Here is a 27,943-nt window from a genome sequence, read left to right as displayed (position 1 = left end):
CTTTTCTTTGAACATTTGCTAAGGCTAAGCTGTGCTTTCTACCACAGTTGGGAAAAGAGGAAAGAGAGTATGTTATCCTTAATGTATTAGGAAAAAAGAAATCTGATACAAAACTGATATAACCACAATAGTCACATATCAAGTAACCAGAGTACAGCAGTCACTGTGCAGGACTTTTATTGTGAAAAGTAGGAAGAGGAAACAGTTTTCATGAGCAAGCTTTTCTGACACGTGTATTCAGTGGTTGAGAAGAGGCGGCAGACAGCAGGACAGTCAAAAACTCCCGACCACACTGGTACTGGGAATCCCACAGTGCTCGTCCTTTAATAAACACTCCTCACCGACAAGGCCCAGCTGAACGGCTGCTGTCTTATCATACATGAAGCGAGCAGCGTTCATACAACAGAGGGCAGGGGCGCATGCTTGTGACATCACTAAACATTAAGTTGTCTTAAAGAGACACCACACTATTGCGACTGTTACACATGGAAATTTATAAGCATAACTTCTCTCCAACAAACGTGGAATAACAGGAAGATCCTTTATAAACACAAGTCATTTCTTCTTCTTTATATGGAGGAATTAACTGGAAACAAACTTGGCTGCATGAAGGACAATTTAAAGGAGTTTCTTATAAAATACTACAGAACTTTAAAATTTGGAGACGAAGCCAAGAAGACACTGCAGAGGTTTCAGCCTGATGTGAACTGTTCTGCTTCTTTCTGTGAGTTACGCACTGAAACTATTTATCATCTATTTGATCAGAATATAAACAGCAGAATCAGAGTTATTTCTAACAGCAGTCTGTTTCATTATTGATCCAACAGCACAGATTTATCACTGATCTGTTAAACCTGATCACTTAACCCTTTCACACACAGTGGTCACTACAGTTACAGCTATTCAAAGGCTTGTATTTGTGTCAGTGTTGATGGTATACTTGCACATAAACCATTACACTGGACACTGATGTGTCGCTCCATACCCTGTCAAAACCTGTTGTCCACCTAACTGGACATGTAAAAAAAACTCTTTGAAAAGTACACGTTTAAATGAAGTTCAAAAATCTTTTTTCATGCCTAAAGATGAATAAAAACACTTAAGAAAAAAATCCTGATTGAGGTTGTCATAATTCATGCGTGAAAGGGTCAAAACTAGAAAATAAACGATCACGTTTTGAGTTGAAAACAGTGACAACAGATACAAAATCACATAGTTCATAATAAAAATGACTGCTGTGAATCTTCTAAATCCAGTGGATGATGTTCAGGTTGTGTTTGTGCTGATTACAGAACCATGTGATGTGATGACTGCAGTGAAGAAGAGCAGCATATACTGTCACACAGCCCCGATAGCAACATGACTCTGGACCAGATCTGTAGACCAGGTCTGGACTGGAGTCCACCTGTGCAGTGGAACAGATCAGGATGGGATCTGTTTGTTGTTGTCACCTCTGAAGAGCTTTGACGTTCAGTTAAAATCATTATTTGCGCCTAAGAAAGATCCAGTGTTTCTGGTCTAAATGTGTCATATAAATGCATAAACCACAGGATTTACCACTAAGAGCTCCTGTCTGGCCAGAATGCCGTTAGCCCCCTGTGTGGATGTTATAGCGTGGACAGGGTGAAGGCCAGATCAGTGAAAGATAGAAGAAAGCAGAGGAATAGAAGAAAGAAAAGGGACAGAAAAGAAGGGTGGTGGGGGAAAAGTCGAGGGTGAAGCAGATGTACACAATGGGTCTCCACCTGCTGCCACAGATGGAGCTCCCACAGCCAGGGGAAGGAGTACTAGCGGTCCAGTGCAGCGGCCAGCCAACCACTGCAGAGGCCGGCCACATTAGAGAAAGCCAAAGACGGGACCCTGGACCCCAAGAACCACCCGACACCTGGGGGAACCCCGACCGCGCAACTAGGAGGAACAAGCCATCCCCGGAAAACAACCCTCATGGGAGCAGGCCAGCAAGTCTCGCACCAGTTGTGACATCACATCCGTGCGACACAGTCGTTGTGGTGCGTTGGTCAGTATCGCTTAATTTTTGTAACTTGATCCATTGTGCCGTGGTCGTTGCAATCATGCTCATTTTCCCACCATTTTAATGATAATCCTGCACCGAAGCTCAGAGACACACGGATACACAGAGTGAGATGTTGAAGCAGTTTGAAAACTTGAATTTGTAGAAAGACCTTTGCAAAAAACACCCTCAACAAAGTCGTGGCTTCCAGTTTTGGCTTCTCCTTATCAGCTCGTGTGACGTGATCCTGTCTGAATGGTCTAATTTAGGAGAATAGCGCAGCGCCTTCTCCCACCTTAACGACAGTAAGAAACGACTGCATCTGTGTGCTGACCAGATGAGTTAAATGACCATTGTGGCGGGTATGATGGTGCCAGGAGTGGTTCCAGGGGTGGCGCCACAGGGGCACTGGTCCCAGCTGAAATTTGATTGGCCCCCTGAAGTGCCCCTGTCCTGTCACTCATCTGTCCTTTGCGGGAGTGCTCATCAGATTCAAATCCAAGTCCCAACACTAGTGGTGCTAATGAGAAAAATAGGAATTTCCAGTGTGAAATCTTACAGAAGAAGAAGATTTGAACATCCTGCAATGAAAGCTTTTAACCTACAACTGGTTAGAGTCTACACTTTGAGAAGTTTGTTGGTATGTCATAAATCTGTATTTACCCACAGCTGTCATGTAGCTTAAGTCTGACAAACATTAAATGAGCCCCAGTGCTCCCAGTATCGGTGCAGAGATCCCGTTTAATCGACTGTAACACGAGCTTTGTAATATAAGTCCCGGCGTGTGTGGTACCTAAAAAAAACTGAATCTCAGCTAAAAGCTCCTTTAAACCATTTCTGCAACCACCAAATACTGCAAAAACAACAAACAGTTAGGAGCCGTTACGTCATTTCACAACAAACACAACGCAGCCTCGTTAGTGCAAAACTGCAGCTAGCAAAAACATTTTTTAAAAGCTGAGATCTCACAGATTCCAAAACTGCGAGTTTCATCACGCTCCGACCAAAATTCATCGAACCAGCTGAAAAAGCAGACCACAAATATGCACAGCGTTCAACAAAATATAACGTAAAATTCTCTCCTTCCAACGTGTGAACATCCAGTCGGGACTCCAGAACTTTCCCTTCCTCACTCGATCTCTCACAATGCCTCAGAGCCGTTTCCCCTCAAAAATCACAAATTTTGCCTGGCTACAGACATTTGATTGGACCAGGGTGAGTGTTGTAAATTTATGGTTACGTGTATTTTTTGCTCTGCAACTTCTGATTGGTGGACCTGACGTAAAAACAGTGATGTTAACTTGATTCTCTTGGCTAAAATTATTTTAAAAAGAGGGTCAATCATGCAAATCTGCCAATAGAAGCCAAAGTTACAGCCCCTCAGAGTTTAAAGAGAAAAGGCACATTTCCAACACTCGGTTATGCAAAGGGAAACAGGCCCAAAGTGCCTGAGTGTGTGGGTAATTCTTCAAATAATATTCAAAAGCAAACATTTTTAAGCATGTAAATAAAATTAAATCATTTCTGCTCTTCAATACCTAAGAAATTAAAACTGGCAGATGGTACCAAAATGTGAAACGCCTGGCTATCTGTGCATTTAGTGCTGTAAGTTTTCACCGTTTACCTTCAGAAGCATAAATCTTTGCACAGATAATGTTCATATGTGGATTCCTGGTTTTCTGGAGTTAATTGTGACCCAAAGCGTATTCCAAAGTGGTTCCAGGCAATAAAATCTAAAAATCAATACATCTTCCTTTTTCTGTGTTCCAGCCTCAGTTACTCTGACACAGTGCTGTAATATTTGTAGTTGCAGAGAAATACTCGACTCATTTTGGGCATTTACGAGCAGGAACCTCAGAAAGCCCCTCGGTGCTTCAGTGGTTAAGAAGCAAAGCAAACATTAGTTAACAGTAATGTTAATTAAGGCCCAAAGTTTAGGAAAGAAGGTTAGCACTTCACTAATGAATGTAATGCTGATTCATGTACCCCAAAATGTATTCTGTAACGTATTCTGTTACGTTACTCAATGAGAGTAACGTATTCTGAATACTTTGGATTACTTAATATATTATCATGCTGTTTACAACTACGTGAATGTACTATTGCTGTGATTTATTACTGTTACTGAAGGTCCGCGGCTCCGAACCGTAGTAAAGGGACCTCTGGCTAATACGGTGGGTTCGTGTCGGCTCGTAGCTGAAAACTAGTTTTACTTTGTTGTCTGGGTCAACTTTGCTAGCAGAGACAGAGAGAGGCGTTGAAAGGCTGCTCCAACAGAACTTATTGTTTCGGAGGAAAACACGAACACGGTGTACAGTCGAGTCTTAATAGCTTACTTACAGCTGGGCTCGTCAGGCTCTCTTCTTGGCTGCAGTGGTTATTATTATATTTACATGCTTCCAGCTCCCGTTTCTGCTCGATGACAGCTCGTACTTTTCCTTTTTCTCCCTCCCTCGCTCACAGACACATAACGTGTATGGCAGTCCATTCTCCCTGCAGCACGGACTACACTGCCCATGATGCTACATTCTTTAGAGCTATACCTGTAGCATTCTGCCTGTTAGCTTAGCACAACAACAACAAAAAGGCCTCTCTCACCCAGGAAACACGCAGAGAGAGAGCGTCACCCTGTAACCATGGCAACCGTAACGCTGCCTCGAACAACAGAACGTAGCTGTCAAACAAAACCCAAACAGTCCTGACCCGCCACAATATGAAACAGGGAAGTACCGCCGTGTAATCCATTTATTTCAACAAAGTAACTGTATTCTAAATACCACCTTTTTAAACGGTAACTGTAACGGAATACAGTTACTCATATTTTGTATTTTAAATACGTAACGGCGGTACATGTATTCCGTTACTCCCCAACACAAATATTTATTAAATGTTTAACAATTATATAGAAGAAAGACAATGTAAAGAACAAAACATTTGGCCCATAAACACGGTCAGGAGTCACAGTCGAGTGTGAGCTGCATGTATACAAAGAAATAAGAAGGAAACAGCAGTTAGAATGAGCATTGTACATGCTGTTGGAGTAATACTTGGCCCCTCTATGAATATTGTGGCCTCTTGATGGCCCCACACTCAGAAACATAGATCCACCACTTTCTTTTCTACTGCACTGAGGTCTAGCAGGACAAGCACAGAGATGAGTCCACTGTCACCACCACTTGTCTTTTCCCAACCATTAGTCCTGTTATTGCGCCTGTTGATGTGGGTGTGGCCAATGAAATGTCTCCATTACTTGTGTTGACACCAGGCTGTGACATTCTACAGGTGATGGTGGCACACTGTTCAGTCTTGGTTTTGGATCCTGATGTGTGGAGCCAGGGCTTTGGCCACAGCTACTTTCCCCTGTAGACCAAGCCCCTGTAGAACAGGCTGCTTACAGCACCCCCTGGTGGTGTTAAAGTGGAGTAGAGCCATGAGTGAGAGATGATCTCTTTCCTTTGGCTCTGCTGTTTGTCCTCATATGATCCTTCTTCCTGGCAACAGTGGGATGCATAAGTTGGTTGTCATGGTCACTGCAGTGTCCTCTCCTGCTCAGCCAGAACACTGAGACTTCTGATTTCTTGAGGACAGGAATGATGATGAAGGATGTGGGGACCACCAACTGCTTCAGGAAGAGGTTGAAGATGTTGGTCAGCACATGCTCTAAAGCATGACCTGGAACACCCCCAACACATCTGGAGAGCACTGAACTCTGAGAAAGCACCAAGTGTGTAAATCCGTGACTCCATAACCACAGACTGGGCTCTCTTTAAAAGCTGGAGAGGAAATTCTCACTCACTGGGACACCGATCTGCACCACGGAGGGGTCCCATCAAAACATTATCTCAGGACACCACGAGCAACACACTGGAGAGGGGAATCATAGCCAGAGACTCAACTTTGTCTCTGTTTTCTTTGAACTATTGTAGGGTCTTTACCTTACAAAGGAACAAAAACAGAAGGTAAAGAGGCGGGAACAACAATCCTGGGAGACTGCCAACAAGCCGACTGTTTTCTGAAATCACACCCTGCACCGCACTTACGGTGTGTTTGCACCAACGCGACCAGAGCGTCAGGTTTACATGTAAAGTCAATGTAGAAGCGTGATGACCCGCGATTGCGGGTCCTGCGAAAATTCGAAGCAGATTTGCGTCGCAGAAACGTGCGTCAGTGCACCGCATCTGGCGTGTTTGACTCGCGAAAAAAACCCACGCGCGTCAGTTTATGTGTTGCATTTTGTGCATGCGCGTATCGCGTCTACCGCTCGAGTTGGAAAAATCTGAACTCCGGCGTCAATTCACGCCGCGACAACCAATCAGGAGCCTGGTGACGTGGCTCTGACCTAGGTCAAAGGGGCAGATCCAGCCAAAGCCCTTGATTCTTCATTCAGTATGGAGGAAAAGCTCATCAGTGCCGTGGCTAATCACCCAGAGCTATATGATGCTAGCTACTACTTCTACCGAGACAGGAATAAAAAGGACCTAGCTTGGAGACACATAAGTGAGGAGATCGGGCAACCTGGTAAGTTCATTCCTTCTTCTTTCTTCTTCTTTTCCTGCGCTAGCCAAACTTATCATGTTTGGTTTTGATAACCATCACGTCCAATAGAAAAAAACAGAACAAAAACACTCATAACTATGACCCTCATTCGGAAATAGACACCTGCACCGGGAGGGAAAAAGGCGCACGAAAGTGGCGCCACAGACTGAGAAAAAGCGCGGCATAATACTTTTACGTTTTAAAATCGACAAAGGTTTGCACTTGTGAGAACTGTGACTACTGCTCATGTGCTGCAATAAATGAGAGACCACTGTATATAATAAGTATATAAGTATATATTAATATAATATTCTCTATGACTATTGTCTTCAACCTGTTAACATTTAATATTGTCTTGATAGAGTCAAGTAATCATGCAGCAGAGTCCTCCCCTGTCTCTTCTCCTGGCTCCCCAGTCCCTCAGCTCCTGCTGCTGCACCCACAGGTATAAACATCAAGCACTGATAGCTTTTTACTCACTTGGATTCCCTTGTGATCACCTTTACTAAATATCTACAACCAATCTGTTTATATCCTGTTTTTTTCAATTTTGAAAATGAAAATCTAGTAGCAGCCTTCTCATTACTTTGTGTTGTTTTGTGCTGTGTTTTACAGGCCCACAGAGGAGGACAGCTCGAAGGCGGGTGAGGGACGGGTCCCAGGACAGTCCATTGGCGGTGGAGCTGGCCATCCTGGAGTCCCTGAAGAGGCCACGCCCATCTCCAACAGAACATTTCCTCCTCTGCCTTGTTCCTGTTCTGGAGAGCATGCTGCCTCAGACACGAGAATTCGTGAAATTTCAAATTTATAAATTAGCTTTTGAAAACAGCACAGCTGTGTTAAATTTGGAAACATTGGACCCTAATGATCAGTAGTTTTCTGATGAGGCAGCAGTTCTCCAGGGCAGAAACAATGTTCTTATTTTTCTCCTCCTTCTCCCTGAGGCTCTTCCACTCCAAGCTGGGTCCTTTTTATTCCTGTCTCTCTGTAAATAGTTACATTTTATATATTTTTTCCAATAAACATTTATAATGACTAATGTCTCAGTTCTACTACACAGCAAATATTGGCACCCGACTGACACAAGTAGAATTTATTTCATATTATACTAATGACAAAACATACTAATACAGTGGGATGAAAAGTTTGGGCAACCTTGTGAAAAGTAATTATTTTCCTGTACAAATAGTTGGTTGTTACAATAAAAATTGTCAGTTAAATATATCATATAGGAGACACACACAGTGATATTTGAGAAGTGAAATGCAGTTCACTGGATTTACAGAAAGTCTGCAATAACTGTTTAAACTAAATCAAGCAGGTGCATAAATTGGCAACAGAAAAAAAGAGAAATGAAATAAATATTTAGTGTATATCAATGTGTGTGTCTCCTATATGATATATGTAAGTGACATTTTTTACTGTAACAGCAATTCATACAGGAAAATAATGACTATTAATAAGGTTGCCCAAACTTTTGCACCACACTGTATATAGGAACATAGTGAAGACAAGTTACTTAAGAGAGTAAAGAGAGGTTAGTTTATTTTGGAGTAGAGCTCCATTTATTAAGAAAAATTTAAAAAGACAGGAAAACTCTTTAGAGGTTTGTGGGTGGCTCTTAAAAGAGCCGTTGTGGGGAAGTCACTCGGACTTCAAACAGGCTACTCCTTTGGTTGCCAAGACACAGCTCCCTCCGCCGAGAAGTGAGCCATGAACTTCTCCCTCACCAGGACAGCCTCTCTGGAGGAGCTGTTTGCTGGCAAGGAACCTGGACAAAATTGTTTAAAATGAGTATTATGTGTACTGCAGTTACAAAATACATTATTGAAATTCCAATATTGGGGTCTGTCTGAGAGCGCGGTTACAGCAGCACTTGTATGCCGTACGGGCAGTGGCTATCCACTTTAGGGGGCATGCAGAGGGGGCTTTGAGCATTATGGGCTTGCAGGCGAATCCGGGCTGGTCGGTCGGTCGGAGGAGGATGGAGAGGATCTGGACAGACAGATTAAATACTTATGTGCCACTGGGTTTGAATGTACCTACATGAGATGTGGCTTGTAAAAATGTGTTTCTCTTGTGTCTTTTATCTCCAGATAAACGGTTTGGGTGGGTTGGTTTTAACAATTTCTTGTATTCCGAAGGCGTTGTTAATATGAAATATAAGGATATACAGTTTAATGAATCCGTCAGGACCCCAATGGGTGAGGGAGGGTGGGCAAAGGGTTTGGATGTTCTGTTGTGAACTTCCAGGAGCCAAGGTCGGAGGACTGTGATCTCCACACTTTTTTTTTAGGTGGAAAACTGGATAAGGTTTTAGATTACATCTATAGAGGTATGGTGAAGGTGGAAAAGTGTGAAATAAAGAAAGCTTTAATAAAGAAAATGGAGTGATGATCTGCTGTTTGATGTTAAGGCACAGAGATGATGGGAAAAAGTTGGGAAAATACTTCTGTGTCGGGGAACAAATCTTATTTCCTTCACTGCATAAATAAAAAAAAAATAAAAAAATAAAGACTAAAGGTTAAGTGATATATAAAAGGTGTAGCCCTGAATGCTATAAGCTCTGTAGAAATGTTTAGCTGATTTAGAGTTTAGAAATGTGTTAACATAGAATCTAGAATTATTGTAGAGACATTGACACTGCCCTCAATGTAATAAAGGCCTGATGGTGTCCTGAATTTAGGAGCAGAGTATAGGAGACCCTCCCCAGTTGAACTGTGAAAGTAAAACAGAGAGGAGTTAATCCTGAGAGGAAATTCCCCAGAGAATGTTTGGGTGGGGGTCTCAGCATTTGACCTGGATAACTGTGGTCTGGAAGGGAAATGGGTTTTTTATGACCTCTAGGGAGTCACCTACACCCACAGTGTTTTAACTGTCACGCACACTCACTTACGCGCACACACATACACACAGGTATGCGTACACAGTCACACACGAGCACTCACATAGACACAGACACAGAGTTTGCAGCACAACGTAGGGGGGTTTTATGATGGGGACACCTCTATAAAGCTGGCTGTAACTAACAAAGGGGTGAAGATTTTGCAGAGGGACACACCGGCCTCTTCTTCCCTTCTAGAAGTGCATGCTTAAATGAAGATGAATAAAGATGAATAAAAGTTTTGTGAAAATGACTACTGAGTTCCGGTGCCGTCTCTGGAAGTTTCGACGAATAAAAGAACAGGGGTAAAACTGATTTCGCAACAGTTTTGGTGCCGAAACCCTGGGATTCGCTCGAGGCCCAGAGAGGATGAATTGGCAGAGCTGAGATCGTGAAACGAGGCGAACAGAGAGCTAGCTCACATGATTAAAAGGTAAGCACGACCTGTTTATTTTCGAACCGTGCATATTGTTTAAAGCCTAAATTATCTGTTCGCTAAGTTGAACGTATCGCAGTGTAAATTCACTCAGTAGAAAAAAAGGCGGCTAGCGTCCGTCTCAGTGCGTTAAAGCAAGAGACTTTTGTAAGAACTCCAAGTTGATGTTTAGCGTACTGTGAGCGACTAAAGCAAGAGACTTTTCTAAGAACTCCAAGTTGATGTTTAGCGCCCCGTAAGAACATCTCAGTGCGTTAAAGCAGGAGACGCTTGTTATGGATTAGTAGAATCGGTGTTTAATCCGTCTTAGTTATTAGGAAAAAAAGTGGCGGTGTGTGATCCGTCCTCCGTGCGTTAAAGCAGGAAACGTGTGTTACTATTAGTTAGAAAGCGGGGTTTAAGGCCTCATCGCCAGCTGAGAGCTGTGTGTGTCACGGGTTTGGTTACCCCACCTAGTCTCGGACGCGGGGCTAGGACCTGTGAGGGCAGGAGATCCAGGGTGGTGACCTGGGGATTCGTGGCTCCTTAAATAACTAAGTCGGGGAGAGGTCCCTGTCACAGTCTGAAGTATGCATAAAAGCAGGATCGGTTGCTTTCGCCGGTTAGATTCCGAGCTGAGTTGAACCAGTGCCTGATGCAGAAGGAGGACGGTGTAGTGTGTGTGAAAGCGCCGTTAGAGTCGGTGTCTCGTCTGAAGTACGGGAGTCAATTAAAGTAACAAAAAGAATTTGTGTCTAAAAGTGTGTGTTTGTGGTGTGTAGAAATTGCGGCAGGAGGCCGTGTCGCGAATTGTTGCAAACTGTGAAGTCAATTGGGGGGTTTAATTTGGTTTTATTTTTTATGGGGAAGAGAAACTGCGGTATCCAGTCCGTGGCGCAGTTTGAATAATTCGTGAGGCAAATGTGGCGCGATCTGAAGATCGTGAGCCTAATTGTCCTAGTTAGGTTGAGGTGTATAAGAGCGGACGGCACCCGCTCTTTGTTCTGATTAGGGCGTTGTCCTGAATCAGCAGAAGTGTCCCGCAGAAAGTTTGAATGAAGTGTGTGTGAGCCAGCCTCGAGGGGCGGGTTCACAGGTGGAACGAACGAGGAGTAAAATGTGCGTGTGTGTGAGAGAGAAAGAAAGGTGGGGTTGAGTGACCAGCCTGTAAGTGTGTGGGTGAATTCTTTGATGACAAATAGGGAGACAAAGTAGATTAGTTGATTTTCTGTGAAATAGTAATAGTCAAGAAGTCGTAGTTATCAAATAGGAGAAAATGAACTAAAGTAAATAAAGCAAATTAAAAGTGGATTAGCGTTAAAGTAATGATAAATAAATTGATAAAATTAACAGTGACATTTAAAGCTGACCAAGTATTCAAGGATGAATGGAGAATTTGATTGCTGACTGTATGAGAGCTGTTGGGGTGAAAGGAAAATGAGGTTGGAGGAGTGAGTTAACAGGTTAATGTGTGGGTGTAAAACAATGAGGTAAAAAAAAAAAAAGAGAAAGAAAATGATGAAAACAAAGAAAATAAAAAGTGTGAAAGTGTGAGTGGGAAATTGTCTCTAACTGGGGGAAGCAGTGACACTACAGGTCACCTTCTTCCCCTGCTGGACACAAAACAAAAACATAATTTGGAGTGTTGTGGATGAAAAGAATTAATAACAACATCAAGAAGATTTTTTGTGTTTGCGGTTAAGATCAAATAAAAATGTCATTTTTGGGGTTTGAAGTCAGTAGAGTTCAAAACAAAATAAGTAGAGATGTGTTGCTTTAGGAGTGATTAAAACATCTGCAGTCACACTGAATAATGAAAGTCTGTCGTTTACAGGTGGGGAACAGACCTGGATCAATTCTCCACGGGCAGCAGTCGGAAGAAAATTATAGGTTAAAATCATTAGAAAAATAAAATAAAATAGAAACACCCAGCCAGAATTTTTGGCTGAATTGTTTTGCAGCTTCCCGTCCTCATCCTGAACAAGCAAGCTCCAAGGAAGCTAATCTCTCCCTGAAGACACAGAGTGCAGTTCCAGAAGCACAGCCATGAACATCAACAGTGGACAGAAGTCCAAGAGACAATACTAGAGTTCTGAGCAGAGAGGTCCAGCAGCGCTATGGGCAAACGGCATCAGAAAGAGAAGATCCGCCATCTAGATTGGATGGATGGAGATGCGTTTCCAGCAAGCTGCAACCTCACTGTGTGTGAAGGACTTTTGAGAAGACTGTCTGAGTTTGACGTTTGCCATGTTTGGAGCGAGATGGCAATGAAAGAGACAGTGGGACAAAGAGATACACGGGACAAAGCTGAAGAGAACTGACTGTCATTGGACAGAAAAGTGGGAGAGAAGAACGGAGAGAAAGGAGCAGAAGAGGACTGACGCTGCTGTTTTAGTTTGGGGAATCAAATTGGGTTAAGGAATCCGGGGAGACAAACGACTGCCTGGAAGTGGAGGATTGACACAGTGTCCAGACCACCACAAAAGGGGGAGGAAGACAAGCACTGAGGTATGCAAAAGTACTGTTAGGAAAAATGGAAAGGTGACACCACACATGCACATGATATGCACTAGAGATAACACAAAATCATACACAAAGTGGCACACATCCAAAGAGGGTATTTTTAGAAGGGGTTAACAACACACTGTGTGGTTGCCGATGGTAACCTGCAAGCATTTGGGGTTTAGCTGTGCCTGACTATGACAGGGTTTTTCATTTAGATGTTTCTGAAACAAAATTTGGAGTGAACAGAGTTTTGTTTCAGAAAAAAGGGGGAAGGTACATAAAAGGATACATAGAAATAGAAAATGTATTAACCCGACTAACACACACACACACACACACACACACACACACACGTAATGAAGCTCATTAGGATCAAAAACAATTTTAAGTAGGTAATACTGTTACTGTCATCCTGTCTGGTTTATTGAGTGGGTTGAGAAGTGATACATAGACGACTGAATTAGTATTATTTTGGGGAACATGATAGCAGGGGTGAACAGAATCCTGCAGCCAGAGTTTAAAAGAGTGAAACTAGCAGATTTTTTGTTTTTGTTCTGTTTTGTTTTTGTTTCTGAAGTATGGGGAACCAAGTTTTAGATTTGGTGTTTTCTCACCTATAAGAGAAAGAAAGAATATTCTGCAACAAGTACTAAGACCGGGCTTCTGTATTTTTTATTTACTTTTGTTTTTCAGTTTTATCTTTTATTTTTCATTTTATTTTTATTTTTTGAACAGTGCACTGATTTCTGTTTGTGAATTTCTTTTCTTTAAGCAGATCTGCACGTCGGGAATTAAAAGTGCTACACGTCGTCGAGAAAATTGTTGCAAGTGAGTTTCTCCACATTAAAATGGGCTCTGGAGAAAGCCACTTATTTGGGACAATTAGAAAATGAGAGTCCCTGCCTAAAAAGGATTCAGCGAGGTAATCCGACCTAAAGTTCTTCTTTTTCTTTTTGAAATGACGTCATTTTGCTGAGGGTGGAAATCAAATGCGGCGATAGTTTCCACTATCAGCAAAGAAAGAATGGATGGATGAATGAAGGAATGAATGGAAATAAAACAAACTGACTGACTGGTAAAAGCTGACAAGACTTGACTACGACTCAAAGTTAACCTCCACCTAGACAGGACAAAAGGGTGGATGAATTTATGTGTTTCTTTTTACAGGAGCAGAAAGATGAGAGCAACATTCGAGGTTGCGTGATGATTTAACTTGTAAAGGCCACTTTCTGTGTTTGTGAATCTACCAGGGGTGTGTTATCCATGGGCATGTGTTGCTCACAGAAGTTACTGTGAGAAAGTGTGTACACACCTGCGCAGCGCTAACATTTGCATTCTCTTTTCTACAGCATTACAGTTCTTCATGTGATTTGATGATGTGATTTATAACAGAACAAAGTGTGTCACTTTGCCATGCAGATCTGATGCTCTGCAGAGAAGCCTTCTGCGAGGGAGAGATGTAAACAGACAAGCCTTTTATCTACATTTAATTCATGTCAACTTCTTTAGGCTGGTTGAGGTGGAATTGGAGAGAAAACGGTAGTGTTAGGTGTGACTGTTTTAATTGTAACTGTGATTTTTCTTATAAGTGAATTGCCCAGAGACAGATCTGAATCCATTCCAGCGATACCACCATCACAGGCCACGGTAAAGCGAACCAAACGTAGTGAAACAGGTCAATCAGATGAGTCTTTTGATTATTATGGCGGTATAGAGCTGGACTACGTTAAAGGGTCCACAATCTCGTATATATTTGATCTTTGTGCTGTCATTAAATGCAAGGGCTTGCTGAACAGTTGGGTCCAACATCTTTAATGGCAGTACAAAATCGGATGGCGTTAGATATGTTGTTGGGAGAAAAAGGGGGCGTTTGCGCGATATTTGGGGATATGTGTTGTACTTTTATTCCAAATAATACAGCTCCCAGTGGCTCTGTGACCTGAGTTCTGGAAGGCCTAAAGACACACACGAGCACTCACATAGACACAGACACAGAGTTTGCAGCACAACGTAGGGGGGTTTTATGATGGGGACACCTCTATAAAGCTGGCTGTAACTAACAAAGGGGTGAAGATTTTGCAGAGGGACACACTGGCCTCTTCTTCCCTTCTAGAAGTGCATGCTTAAATGAAGATGAATAAAGATAAATAAAAGTTTTGTGAAAATGACTACTGAGTTCCGGTGCCGTCTCTGGAAGTTTCGACGAATAAAAGAACAGGGGTAAAACTGATTTCGCAACAGCTCCCATAACAGAATTGCATGAAAACTTGTGTGGTCAGAGTAAAATACTAACGGTATGCTGTCTTTTTGTGATTACTAATTGCATGTGGGTGGAAATTATTATTATTTCTTTATTATTATAAAGAAAATCAAAATGATAGTTTTTTTTCTTTTGGAGGCTGAATCTCCTCCAGAGAGTGATGGGAGACTTGTAGCATTGGGTATTAGTATGAAGAAATATGAGTGACATTGCAGTGTGTATTTGGACCATACCTCCTTGGAGATCACAGGGGATTGTGGGAATTAAAGTAATTGGGGTGATGGACTAAAGTTAACAATGCATAAGAAAGGATGTACAAGAGAAGCCGAAGAAGAAGAGGAGGATGCCGTCGAGAAGAAGAGGAGCCAAAAGGGGAAATAGGATGGTAGAGCAGATACCTAGGACCGTGCAACATAGTTTGAGATGATATAAACTAAGCCAAAACTCTAAATACCTAACCCTAAAAAGACACGAAAAAACAAAGAAACAGAAAAAGTTAAAAGAAATGGTAAATTGAACAAAAGGGAAGAGAGAGAGTATGAAAAGCCCTGAGTGGCAAAGAAAGATAGCACTAACTAAAGATATAAAAGTTAAAGGAAATCAGAAAAATGGGCGGAGACAGCCTAGTATAAAAGGCCCCGAGTGGCAACAGAAAGACAGAAACACATAGAGACGTTGGGCCAGCCTGAGGAAGGCTACACCCAGCCGAAACGTCGCGATGGCCCAACGCCAGTGCACTACACCCGCTAAGGGTAATTGTTTGAACAGGGGGCACCAACCCCAATCCCATTGATGGACCATGCACATCGGGTTCCGGCAATAGCCGGGCCTGGTCTTTACCCACAACCCTAACCCCCCTAAAGCGGAAACGCTGGAGGGACTCCATGGAAACGGCCCACTGGCGTGCTTGCCTGATAGAAAAGAGCGTTCATTGATAGCTAGCTAACGTAAAATCAGAGATTCTGTAAACGCGGATCTACCTGAATATATTTCACACTGTGTGCCTGCAATGATGAGCCGTACGCATGACGCGAACGACAATGTGTGGACTAAGGAAAGGGGGTGCCATGGATAAAGATAAAAACAAAGTGACAAAAGAACAAAGAGAATAACAAGACGTATAAATAGAACACAAGACAGTCACAAAGACAACAGAGAAAAATTAAACAAGAAGAAACGTATAAATAGAAGACAAGACAGTCTCTAAATCATTGAGCCCAGCCTGAAGAAGGTGAAGTAATGCCGAAACGCCGTGACGGGCTCAATAGACACAGTAAATGGCCACTACAACCCAAGATGGGTAATTTTTTGAACCGGGGGCATCAGTGCCCACCCCAGTCGAGTGAGCATGCATCAACGGGGGACCAGCAATTGCTGGGACCCTGTTTCTTTTCCCAAACCCTAACCCTAACAGTGAAGCAGGATAAAGGAGAATATGTACATATTTCAGCCTTATATTAAATTCCATTGATGCTGACTTAGGAGCCAACGCTGAGCTCAGGCGCTAGTGGCCCAAGATGGCGACCGTAAACTAAATAGTTACCATAGACCAAGCCTATTCAAATGGCGGCCCGCGGGCCGAATGCGGCCCAGAAGCAAACTGCGAGTGGCCCTGCCTGTGGTCCTGGCAGAAACAGAGAGAAAACGCAAAAAATTAATTAATTTTAAAAAAATTAAAAATTCCTACAGCGTAGCGTAGGCTGTGAATGCAACACTCCTAGTAGCCTAGCAATATTTAACCCACAATGCACCGTGATGTAAACATATTAAACAATCATCGTAATATATGATGCGACAACAGCACGTCTTTCTCATTCCAAAAGCACAAAATTGACAATGTAAACTGTCGGTTTAACTCTGCCTGGACTGACAAATACTTATTCATTTTACAGAGTTTAATAATCTTACATCTTACTACCATGGTGAGGGTCCTGTAGAGCCGAAGAGACAGCTGCAGCATCTTCCCTTCGCGTTTGCTTCTTGGCAAAGAAGAAAAGGCCTTTCACAGATTCTGAAAGTGAAATACTGCATGCTGGCCGTGGTGGATGCGGTGATAAGTGACGAAAAAATTAAAGTAAGTGTGACATCTGCTATTAAAACGTACTCCTGTAGGACAGTTCAAATATTCGTAGAGTTGAAGTTCTGGCGTCAGACGAGTTTGAAATGCTGTTAGATGACCTGAAGGAAACTGATGTAATGTCTATAGTAGGAGATCACAGACAGAACTGATAATGCACAGTTGTGCGTATATGTCCGTTTTTTTGGATGGGAAATTGCTCGCTTACTACCGTTAGAGGGACACACAGCTGGCGAAATAATGTTTGAGATTTAAACTCTTTTTGAGGAAAATGGTCTGGATATGAAGCGTGTCTGTATACTTGTGACGGATGGGGCTCCATTCATGGCAGGGAAAGTGAGTGGTCAGCGAAATATTTATTTTAATTTGAAAGGGAATTATCAAAATGTTTTTTTATTGTTATTATTATTTCAAATGTACAAAAAATAGTTTAGTTATAGCTCCCTTTTTTTTTAAATGGACCGTTTGGTGTGCATTTGTGAGGTCACCAGATTTACAGGGGGAAAAGGAATAAAAAAAATTACTTGTTTTTCAATACAGTTGTGTTGGTTTGAAATTGATCGTGATCTGCTGCTTACTGGCTTCAAAAAAAATATCTGGCCCAGATAAATTCCTCGGTTTGAAAATCTGGCCCAACTAAATTCATAGTTGAATAGCCATGCCATAGACGCAAGATGGCGGATTTAAAATGGTGGTTCATGGACACAAAAGTGGTTGCCCTGGATACCAGCATGGAACATGATGGGAACCAGGAAGCCAAACAGCCAGAGCACATGGTAGACATGGCGGACACAAGTCGAAGAGGGAGCCTCATTTAAAGATTAAAGTACAGGTAAGCAAGGATACAGGACAACAAATATACAAATGAAGGAGAAACAACTGTATAACAGTAGTAATATTTTTTAATTCATACAAGCTTAGATTATTATAAATTAATACCAGGAATTTGCAAAATCACGGATATATGTTACATTCAGTTTAACCCAGGCATGGCATTGTTTACTCTTTAAAGTTTAAAATGAAGGTTAATAATAAAGAAAGATTAGAGTATTGGTAAGCAAGGATACAGGACAGCAAATATAGAGAACAAATGAAGGGGAAATAACTGTATAATAGTAGTAATGCTTTTAAATTACAGAAGCTTACATGATTATAGATTAATATGAGGAATTTGCAAAATCACGGATATACATTAGATTTAATTTAACCCAGATAGGGCGTTATTTGCTCTTTGAAGTTTAAAATGCAGGTTAGTAATGAAGTAGGACACTAAATGTGAAGGAAAATCAACTGTACAACTGGAATGCTTACTTTTGGGCAACTTTATTATCAAAATCAAGATAAAAATGAATAACGATACAAGTTAACAAAGTCACGGAGACCCGTTAGATTCAGATTGAACCTAACAAGGCCTCACTTGCCCTTTAAAAATGAAACCACAGGTGAGTAATAAAGTAGACCACTAAATATGAGGGATAATTTACTATACAACAACAATATCTTGCTTTTCAATTGTTTTATTATGGAAGGCCCAGATGGAAATAAATAGATCAATTTAAGTAATTTCAACAAACTAGGACAAATACCTTCGTCCAGGACTTTAATCTCTAACCTTAACCAAAGACTACCCTACCCAGGACTGTAATCCCTAAACTTAACCATAGGATACCCTAACCAAGAGTTCATTCAATTTAAATAGATTTATACTATTTCATCACTCTTCTCTCCCCTCTGTCTATCCATCTCTTGGAGGTGGAGGGGAGGATGAGTGACAGCCCTATCCGGCGGGGAGGGGACCCTGCCTGGTGGGCGGACCCCTCCTGACTCTTCCTTCTCCTCTCTCTCTTTCTTATGGAGGACCACAAGAGCCACGCGCATCGAAATAAAAAATCCTGTGCTTAATTAATGAATTGTAGAATAAAATCTGCATTTGTAAATTCATTTTTGAATTCCAATTTAATAAACTTCACTTCAAAATCCATTTCCCTTTCCTGTTCGCTCAGGGATTAACATGTGGATTAGCAGTTGGATTAACAACTTCATTTTAAAAATGTGTATATAGGAAGTGGGAGTTCACGTAATGTGGATTTTCTCCTCTGTCATTTGTCCTCTTTAAGAACTGAAAAACTAATTAAGCAGCAAATTAAGTGCAAATTAAGTGCTTGTTTGTAAACTTCTTATCCTGTGTGAAACCTAAATTGTTTAAATGTCACTGGTATAACTATTACAGATCATGGGTCCCCATAATCAACAAGCTGATATGATATGTGTATTTATTTAAAATTAAGACCGAGCATTTCTTTCATTGACTTAATCAGTTGGTTAAATCATTCAGAATCCCTTCTGAATGTGTAGGGTTTTCTGCATCCTTAATATGTATAGGGCATTTACAAGAGCTGACATTCTCAGCAACTTCTGTTTATTTTTTGCATTTCAACAATTACAGTCTCTCTGGAAGGTCTGTTCAAGTTACTGTATCTTCATTTTTGCAGATGGAGAGTTGTTGTGCATGGTGGCATTGATGGATTTTCCAGACTCATTGTTTACCTCACTGCTACAAACAACAACAGAGCCCAAACTGTCCTGGAGAGTTTCATGACTGCAGTACAGCATTATGGTATCCCCTCTAGAGTTCCTTCAGACAAAGGGGGGGAAAACATTCTGGTGGCACGCTTTATGGTGGCCCACTGTGGGCTCAACAGGAGGTCACATTGCTGGAAGAAGTGTCCACAATCAGAGGTGATTGACTACATGTTAGAATAGTTGATATAATATATTCTAAAGTCACTGAAACAAAACTTTATGCAATGATTAATTATATATTTTTAATCTTGACACATTATAAAAAAAATCTTACATTATACAATTTTTCAGATTAACACAGAAACTTCCTGTATCCAAAGATTAACAAAATCTTGGAATTGAAGTGCCTTTTTTGGGTGTTGTTTTCAAATGCATGTATGTTACCTTAGCTTAACACTTTCATACATGAATTATGTAAATGTCAATCAGTATTACTTGCCTTAAGTACTTTTTATTCATCTTTATGCATGTAAAAAGAAAATTAACTTCATGTCTTTAAACATGTAATTTTCATAGACTGTTTTACATGTCCACTTAGGTTGACAACATACTTTTTGACTTTTGAATTGGATATGGAGTGACACATTAGTGTCCAATTTAGTGGTTAATGTACAACTATACGTTCAACACTGACACAAATACAAGAAAACAGCCTTTGAATAGCTGTAGTGACCACTGCGTGATAGGGATCTTGAATTGTAGAAGTTAAACCTATATACACTCCACAGTTTATATGAAAAGTTTTAAAGTCTTTTATTATATGTAATAAGTAGTTTCAGGGATTTTTAATTAACTGTTCTTCTGGTTTTAGAATTGAGCGACTATGGAGAGATGTATTTCACAACGTCCTTGATCTCTTCAGCACTACTTTTCTTCGCCTTGAAGCTGAGGGATGGCCCAGTCCAGACAAGGAGACAGACCTATATGCATTGCACAGGTGTTACATGCCACATATCCAGTCACATCTGCAACAGTTTCTGAGAGCATGGAACAACCACTCACTGAGATCAGTGTGGAAACAATCTCCTGTTCAGCTGTGGTTGAGCAGAGAAAGAGATGGAAACGCAGCACATTTGTGTCAGGTAATGGTTTTCAATGACTACAGTGCCTGTGATATATTTTAAAATGTGTAACCTTAAGAGGTTGCCATAGAAAATACAATTAACAACATTGATGCTGGATTTACAGGCAACTCAAGACTGTGTAATTAACTGGAGAGGGCCACCAGAGTCAGGTCAAGTTTATGTCCCAGAGTTGGAGCTTCCCCGTGCCCTGTCGGCAGCAGAAGTGGCAACACTTCCAAGTTCAAACTGACAGTTTACAAGTTTACATTGAGACTGTTTCCCTTCTCAGAGCAATGATGGACCGGTGATTCGCCAGCACGTACATCAAAGCAAGGAGGTTTTTCCTGCATTAAAGGAATTGAAATCATCATAAATTTACAAATAAGTGTTTGAAAATGTTGGGTCATATTCACAATTCAGTCACACAGCATTTTTGTTTTTCATTAAATCCACAAAAGGCTATCACTTTTCAATATTTGTTATTTCATGTATCAAAATGAAGTTCTCATGTCTGTGTGCAAGACCCCATCTCGTTTAAGAAAAAGTCTGTTTTTCTCTGCCAGATGTCTTTGACGTATTGCTATGCATTGGTTTTTTACAATCACATTAACCTTCTATTGCTAAGTGTTCTAAAACAAATTCTTAATTACATTTTCACATAAACATGCTTTCTAAATGTACTTGTTGTCCTTCACAAGAACAAACTGAAATAATTTGTAGTTTAATGTCTTTCTTCTTTTCTTTATATTGTTGTATCATTGCTAGTATACGGCTCATATGATCAGTTGGCATGTAGCTAGTGAACTGAAATGATTTTGGCAACCATGGTTTCTAACAGGTGTTTTAAACTCACAGCCCAGGAGCCATTTGCAGTCTGTATATTAACATGCACTAATATAATTCAATATTAAAAGAAGTTATTTCCAAAGCAAGTAATGATTTCATATGAATATGTTCACAATATGAGCAGAGAGTACAAACATGTTTAGGGGTTGTCTATGTTAGTTATGTGAGAGAGTTACTAAAAAAGCTAGTGTACACTTATGTCTGCATTTTTATTTGTTAAATACTAACAACACGATAGCAGTGTCTGGCCAGAAAGAGAGCAACAATTTGTTTATCTGGTAGTTAAATGAAAGGCTTCAGTTAATTAAGAGTGACAAAACATAATCTGCGTTCACGTGATTACTATAGGAAGATTGCTGAGAAAACCACGAGTAAACTGAGCTGGGGTTTACACTGACGAGTCAGCAACGGTCCAGCGACGACAAACACAGAGCTGCCATCTTATAAAGGACCTGGAACGCTCTTAGGTGATGAGCCACAGGTGTGTGATTGCGACCAGGTGTGTGGGCCAAGGGCAGGAGCCCACAGGTGAGCTCTGCCCCAGTTTTCTGAGTGTAACCTACTCCTTTGAGTCTAAGCAGTCTTTATTTAATTTTTTTGAAATAAATCATGATGCCATTTTCTCTGGAAGCTTTGCTCTGACTCCAGATGAAGACAGTAAAGACAGTTGTAATTATCCCAAAAATGTTTTATTTCCTTTGATTTAAAATAGTTTTGAACAATAAATAACTATACAAATAGCAACACTGAAATTTCTTTGAGAACACTGTGATGCGGTGTAGAACCTTTTGAGAAATATGTGAAGATGCATAACAGACATTTTCAAATTGTTTCCATAACATCAGATGAATTTAGCAATTCAAAAACAGCAATTGGATGTTTCCAATGAGGGAATACACCTTTAACAACAACCAAGCTTGTTGGATTTAAGAAAACATTTTGAAAGTGTTAAATATTTTACATGGTAAATAACTACCATACAAAGACACGGTGCATTTAAGCACAAACAGCATGGGATGCAATGACAGTTTAAATACACCAAGTTATGTTAGGACTTTCACAAACTAAAACAGAAAAGGTCACGTCAATACTAACTGGACAACCACTGTCTTGACTACAAAAAGGCCGGTTATGTAGGTCTTGCTTTTTACCTCTACTTTCTGTTGATACCCGTCTATAAAACTTCAAACCTTCAACAACACTAAAGTATTTAGTTTCAGTGTTGAACTATTACTTTAAATCTTACAATCATAGCTTTCATAATAGTGCTATATGAAACATAAAATGGTTAGAAGCAATAACTGACAATCTGCACTGTAAAGTATTCAAAATGGACAATGTAAATGGTGTCCATCTATGCCATGCCAAATGTTGGTGCTCGAAGCATTGCACATTTGTGCTTTAAATGATTCATAGTCGTTGTGCACTGGCAATTTCAAAACAATGTTACATGTATTTGCCTCAGGAAAAATCTTGCCAGAATCCTCTGGAAGAATCTCTATTGTGGGCTGCATAAGAAAGCCATTTGGGGGTATTGAAGGGGATCCAGAAACAAATTCCAGGACATTCTCCAAGGTCACGGGTGCACATTCTCCATCTAATAAACGAACAGTTGAGTGTTAGTGTGGCGTGGTCTGCGGTGTAGCTGCAGGGAACGCAGAGACACCTGAGCGGCATCCACAATCACGCCTACCAGAATAAAATCGGACCTGGGTCCTGTCATTTGTTTGTTGCTGTTGGCAAAGTGTTCAGCTGAAAACTAGAAAGTGTTTGTGTGTGTGTGTGTGTGTGTGTACCTTTTCTTGGTCTGCAAGCAAGCAGTCTTGGTACTCTTGATCCTGCTGGGAACGTATGGTTCTCCATTCATCCAAAGACTCCTGAGGAGAAAGAAGACAAAGAAAAAGATTTTTTTCTGCGCACGTTAAACATCAATGTGATGTCTTTCAGAGTTTTAAACACAATCAAGTATACTATGATGAGATTTTACTCATCAGCAATCTCTTTTACACATACACACACACAAACAGGTAAGTAAAATGAAATATAACATATAATAAAATATGTGTTTACCAGAACTTGGTCATCTGTTAGGTCAATGATTCAATTCAATTCAATTCAATTCAATTCAATTCAATTTTATTTATATAGCGCCAAATCACAACAAATGTCGCCTCAAGGCGCTTCATAGATACAGAGAAAAGCCCAACAATCATATGACCCCCTATGAGCAAGCACTTTGGCGACAGTGGGAAGGAAAAACTCCCTTTTAACAGGAAGAAACCTCCGGCAGAACCAGGCTCAGGGAGGGGCGGCCATCTGCTGCGACCGGTTGGGGTGAGAGAAGGAAGACAGGATAAAGACATGCTGTGGAAGAGAGACAAAGATTAATAACAGATATGATTCAATACAGAGAGGTCTATTAACACATAGTGAGTGAGAAAGGTGACTGGAAAGGAAAAACTCAATGCATCATGGGAATCCCCCGGCAGCCTACATCTATTGCAGCATAACTAAGGGAGGATTCAGGGTCACCTGGTCCAGCCCTAACTATATGCTTTAGCAAAAAGGAAAGTTTTAAGCCTAATCTTAAAAGTAGAGATAGTGTCTGTCTCCCGAATCCAAACTGGAAGCTGGTTCCACAGAAGAGGGGCCTGAAAACTGAAGGCTCTCCCTCCCATTCTACTTTTAAATACTCTAGGAACAACAAGTAGGCCTGCAGAGTGGGAGCGAAGTGCTCTAATAGGGTGATATGGTACTACAAGGTCATTAAGATAGGATGGGGCCTGATTATTTAAGACCTTGTATGTGAGGAGCAGGATTTTGAATTCAATTCTGGATTTAACAGGAAGCCAATGAAGGGAAGCCAAAACAGGACAAATATGCTCTCTTGCTGCAGCATTTTGGATTAACTGAAGGCTTTTCAGTGAGTTTTTTGGACATCCTGATAATAATGAATTGCAGTAGTCCAGCCTGGAAGTAATAAATGCATGAACTAGTTTTTCAGCGTCACTCTGAGACAGGATATTTCTAATTTTAGAGATGTTGCGCAAATGGAAGAACGCAGTCTTACATATTTGTTTAATATGTGCGTTGAAGGACATATCCTGGTCAAAAATGACTCCAAGGTTCCTCACAGTGTTACTGGAGGCCAAGGTAATGCCATCCAGAGTAAGAATCTGGTTAGATACCATATTTCTAAGCTTTTCAGCGCCGAGAACAATGACCTCAGTTTTATCTGAGTTAAGAAGCAGAAAGTTAGTGGCCATCCAAGTCTTTATGTCTTTAAGACATTCCTGCAGTTTAACTAATTGGTGTGTGTTATCTGGCTTCATGGACAGATAGAGCTGGGTGTCATCTGCATAGCAGTGAAAATGTATGCTATGTCTTCTAATGATGCTGCCTAGGGGAAGCATGTATAATGTAAACAGAATTGGTCCTAGCACTGAACCCTGTGGAACTCCATAATTAACCTCAGTGTGTGAAGAGGACTCTCCATTTACATGCACAAATTGGAGTCTATTAGATAGATATGATACAAACCACTGCAGTGCAATACCTGTAATACCTACAGCATGTTCTAATCGCTCTAACAGGATATTATGGTCAACAGTATCGAATGCTGCACTAAGGTCAAGAAGGACAAGCACAGAGATGAGTCCACTGTCAGAGGCCATAAGAAGATCATTTGTAACCTTCACTAAAGCTGTTTCTGTGCTGTGATGAACTCTGAAACCTGACTGAAACTCTTCAAATAAACCATTCCTCTGCAGATGATCTGTTAGCTGTTTGACAACTACTCTTTCAAGGATTTTTGATATGAAAGGAAGGTTGGAGATTGGCCTATAATTAGCTAAGACTGCTGGGTCTAGAGATGGCTTTTTGAGTAAAGGTTTAACTGCAGCCACCTTGAAGGCCTGTGGTACATAGCCGATCATTAGAGATAGGTTGATCATATATGAGATCGAAGAATTAATCAATGGCAGGACTTCTTTGAGCAATTTTGTAGGAATGGGGTCTAAAAGACACGTTGATGGTTTGGAGGAAGTAATTATTGAAGTTAACTCAGAAAGATCGATTGGAGAAAAAGAGTCTAACTTAACATCAATGGTACTAAGAGTAGCTGTAGATAATATTACATCTGTGGGATGATTATTGGTAATTTTTTCTCTAATGATAAAAATTTTATTTGTGAAGAAGTTCATGAAGTCATCACTAGTTAACGTTAAAGGGATGGTTGGCTCAAAAGAGCTCTGACTGTTTGTCAGCCTGGCTACAGTGCTGAAGAGAAACCTGGGGTTGTTCTTATTTTCTTCAATCAGTGATGAGTAGTAAGCTGTTCTGGCTTTGCGGAGGGCTTTCTTATAAAGCAACAAACTATTTCTCCAGGCTAAATGATGATCCTCTAAATTTGTGACACGCCATTTCCTCTCCAGATTACGAGTCATCTGCTTTAGGGTACGTGTTTGAGAATTATACCACGGGGTCAGGTACTTCTGATTAGAGACCTTAGTTTTCACTGGAGCTACAGTATCCAGAGTCGTACGTAGTGAGGAGGTGAAATTATTAACAAGATAATCGACCTCTGTTGGAGTAGTGTTCAGATAGCTGCTCTGCTCTGTGTTGGTACAGGGCATTGACGATGATAACAGTGGCTGGATTATATTCTTAAACTTAGTTACAGCGCTTTCAGAAAGACATCTACTTTGATAAAGTCCACTCTCCACTGCTGCGTAATCAATTATTGTAAATGTAAATGTTATCAAGAAATGATCAGACAGGAGAGGGTTTTCAGGAAACACTGTTAAACGTTCAGTTTCTATGCCATATGTTAAAACAAGATCTAGAGTGTGATTAAAGTGGTGGGTGGGATCTTTTACATTTTGAGAGAAACCAATTGAGTCTAACAACAGATTAAATGCCATGTTGAGGCTGTCATTTTTAGCATCAACATGGATGTTAAAATCACCCACAATAATTATTTTATCTGAGCTCAGAACTAAATTAGATATAAAGTCTGAGAAATCAGACAGAAACTCTGTGTAAGGCCCAGGTGGACGATAGATGATAACAAGTAAGACTGGTTTCTGAGTTTCACAGCTGGGGTGGACAATGCTAAGCATCAGGCTTTCAAATGAATTAAAAGTCTGTCTTGGTCTTTCATTAATTAATAGACTGGTGTGAAAAATTGCTGCCACACCGCCCCCTCGACCTGTGCTTCGAGATTTCTGGTAGTTAGAATGACTCGGGGTTGTTGATTCATTTAAACTAACATAATCATCCTGCTGCAACCAGGTTTCTGTAAGGCAGAGTAAATCAATTTGTTGATCAATTATTAAGTCATGTACTAACAGAGACTTGGAGGAGAGAGACCTAATATTTAATAATCCACATTTCACTGTTTTACTCTTTGGTTCAGATGTGGATACTGTATTGTTCTTTCTTTGTAAATGTTTAAGTTGTTTGTTGCTGGTTTTTAGTTTGTTTTTTGTCGTTTTGGAAGCTGACACAGTCTCTATGGAGATGGGTTTTTGGGGGGGTAGCAGGAGGAGAGAAGTTGCAGAGAGGCGTGTAAGACTGCAACTCTGCTTCCTGGTCCCAACTCTGGATAGTCATATTTTGAGGGGTTTAATAAATTTGTCGATATTTCTAGAAATGAGAGCTGCTCCATCCAAAGTGGGATGGATGCCATCTCTCCTAACAAGACCAGGTTTCCTCCAGAAGGTTTGCCAATTATCTATGGTTAAGCCTCTTAGGTCACCGCTAATGCCAGTAGGAGAGTACTGACTGTAGTTATCAGAAAAGCTATCTTTTAGAATTTATTTATTTATTTAGGACAGTGCATGTTAATGAACATAAATGTAAAAAAAAAATTACATGAATGTAAACATACCAGATCTATTTTATGCCGGGCGAAACACAATAATGAAAGAAGCAAACTAAGGCATAGCCTTGCAGTAAATAATAAATCCTCTCCTGTATTTAAAAAAAAGCAGGACTTGATTGGTTATGGTGTAGGTAGTACGTCTTCCAAGGATGTTCTACGACACTGTGGTGGCATCTGCTGTCTTTTATGTTGTGGTCTGCTGGAGTGGTGGAATGGCAACGGACAACACCTCCACGCTCTCTTATCTTGTTAATAATTTCACCTCCTCACTACGTACGACTCTGGATACTGTAGCTCCAGTGAAAACTAAGGTCTCTAATCAGAAGTACCTGACCCCGTGGTATAATTCTCAAACACGTACCCTAAAGCAGATGACTCGTAATCTGGAGAGGAAATGGCGTGTCACAAATTTAGAGGATCATCATTTAGCCTGGAGAAATAGTTTGTTGCTTTATAAGAAAGCCCTCCGCAAAGCCAGAACAGCTTACTACTCGTCACTGATTGAAGAAAATAAGAACAACCCCAGGTTTCTCTTCAGCACTGTAGCCAGGCTGACAAACAGTCAGAGCTCTTTTGAGCCAACCATCCCTTTAACGTTAACTAGTGATGACTTCATGAACTTCTTCACAAATAAAATTTTTATCATTAGAGAAAAAATTACCAATAATCATCCCACAGATGTAATATTATCTACAGCTACTCTTAGTACCATTGATGTTAAGTTAGACTCTTTTTCTCCAATCGATCTTTCTGAGTTAACTTCAATAATTACTTCCTCCAAACCATCAACGTGTCTTTTAGACCCCATTCCTACAAAATTGCTCAAAGAAGTCCTGCCATTGATTAATTCTTCAATCTCATATATGATCAACCTATCT

At 40.7% G+C, this 27,943-nt stretch overlaps 1 protein-coding gene and 1 pseudogene across 2 annotated transcripts in view; one reads left to right on the top strand and one right to left on the bottom strand.

The window, feature by feature from the left end:
* LOC118453508 (NACHT, LRR and PYD domains-containing protein 3-like) overlaps positions 1-27,943 on the bottom strand; it is a 454,485-nt gene that overhangs the window by 126,199 nt on the left and 300,343 nt on the right. The gene's annotated exons all lie outside the window — the stretch shown is intronic.
* Positions 1,734-20,585, top strand: LOC148102124 (uncharacterized; annotated as a pseudogene).

This window comes from Neolamprologus brichardi, chromosome 7 (genome assembly GCF_056152115.1).
Source record: "Neolamprologus brichardi isolate AB-2024 chromosome 7, ASM5615211v1, whole genome shotgun sequence".
NCBI lineage: Eukaryota > Metazoa > Chordata > Actinopteri > Cichliformes > Cichlidae > Neolamprologus > Neolamprologus brichardi.
Note: the sequence above shows the minus strand (reverse complement) of the source record. Positions and strands in the feature narration are given on the sequence as shown.